A 2,087-nucleotide genomic window follows, 5' to 3' on the forward strand; every position below is an offset into this window, starting at 1 on the left:
CTTAGGAAGATTTAGCAGCAAAAGATACTTAGAGGAAGAGTAAGGAAAAAAATTGTGTAGATAAAAGGAAGGATGAAGAGAAAAAGGAGGAAGGTAAAACATATGAAAACTCCCTATAAGACTGTGAGGGAATTGCTAATTTCCTGAAGTCCTTTTCCAGTGCTTTGCAGCACCAGATTTGGCTTCAACAATTCTAATAAGCTGTCTGCTATTTTTCCTTCCTTCAGTCTCAAAAGGAGACAAAGCAAATCAAGAGTAGAGTTCTGATTGTCACATTTTTCACAGATACTACAGTGTGCTCTTTGCTCTGACTGAAAAGGAGGTGTGTACTACAATAAACTGTACTCTCAAGACTATGGTGCCTTTTCCAATTTCTGAAGCTGTTACAAATGTTGAACTCATAGCTATTGCATGTCTAGCAAAAATCTCCAGCAGAAAACTGTGCGACTACCGTTATTACACCAAGCACTATATATTGAAGAAAAGTCACAAAAAAAGCAATCGAGCATTTTTTTGCTCTGTCTTGTAGCACTAGCAAGACCCTTCTGTTAAACTGAAATCCATTTTTAGGAGAAGAGACTATGAGAAGGAAAAACAAGCACTGGGAAGAATCCTAGGATCTATAGCAGAGAAGCTCATTCTATGGCAGGGATAAAACAGTCTGATTCCATATTTTTTAGGTCCTTGAGCTGTACTCAGCTTAGGAGCTCTCTAAAGTACTCTTCTTTCCAGACTCAATGATACACATCTCACTGACAAAATGACACCTTCTTGCTGCCTTTTAAAAACTTCACAGTTATACTATCCGCTGATACAGTTTTTTGATTAACTTTGGTAGCCTTCTACCTCCCACTGGCAGGCTGAGTATGTTTCCTAGAACAGATAGAGTTTCCACAGGCTCTCCTAACAAGCAGTTAACCCCTAGTGAGTTGATATACACCCCTATTAAGGATTTTCATTTCTTGGCTTTTGGAGTACATCTCAAGACTGTTGAACTAGAGATCACAGAGCAAGATTCATCTGTTTCTGGCTTTCAGACTCATCAATTTTTGTTACTTCTTACGTATTAGTTTTGGTATTAAGGACAAGAAAAAGGACAGTTTTACCTCATGGTTTTAAGCAATGCTGGGCCCTGCTGAACACATGCATTTAAGAAACAGGTTATTCTTGAGCCAGCTAGTACACTAGTTTTATAGATGGTGTTTGTGTAACTGATATTTTTATTGTTAACAGAGAGGGAGGATTTTTGATGTTAGGGAGGAATATTCTCTGGGCAGACTATCATAAACAGTGTCTAAACACTAAGACCAGGCAATAGCAAAGCTTTAAACCAAGACAAACCAGACCCTGGAGCCAGAGAAGTTAAGCACTGCACCAAGAGCAAGAAAGAAAGGAAAACACGGACAGAAGAAATCTGGAATTCAAAGAGGAAAGGACGGGAAACTGCGTAGGCCATCTAAATTTGAGTCCAGGATAAGGAGCAACCAGATTAGGAATGAGGCTGAGGAAGATTTAAACTAAGCAGACAGGACCAAAGTATACAGACACCATTACAATCAAATAACACACTGGAGAAAGCAAGACAAACTGGTGAGATGCTTACCTGAGACACAGAAAACCACCAGTTAGCTTCAGAAATTCATCCTCTGTGATCAGTGACTAGACTATTAGTCACATAAAGTACTTATTTCTGGCAGATACCAGTTACAGAGCTTGCCTGCCCAGTCCATACCTGACAAGGGCTTGTAATTAAAAAGGAATGCATAAAAAGGAATGATTTAAGTATCCTCAAAGCCATACAAATATCACATAAAAGAAATCAATCATGGAATTTTTGCACTTTCCTAAGGAACTGACAACATGATAGGAAAAAATATATCAAAATTAACCCATTAAGAACTGCCTTGTTGCAAACACGATCAGCTATCAAAGACATTTCTAGCTTAAATTCTTGTAAATAAACATGTATATGAATAACTCATCTGAATAGCCCACCTGCACTGAACAGACACAACAACGAATTATAATACAGATGCCAAAGCATATCCACATTTATGTTCCTCAGTTTAGTATTCATCTGAATAATT

The sequence above is a fragment of the Rhea pennata genome, chromosome 1 (assembly GCF_028389875.1).
Source record: "Rhea pennata isolate bPtePen1 chromosome 1, bPtePen1.pri, whole genome shotgun sequence".
Lineage (NCBI taxonomy): Eukaryota > Metazoa > Chordata > Aves > Rheiformes > Rheidae > Rhea > Rhea pennata.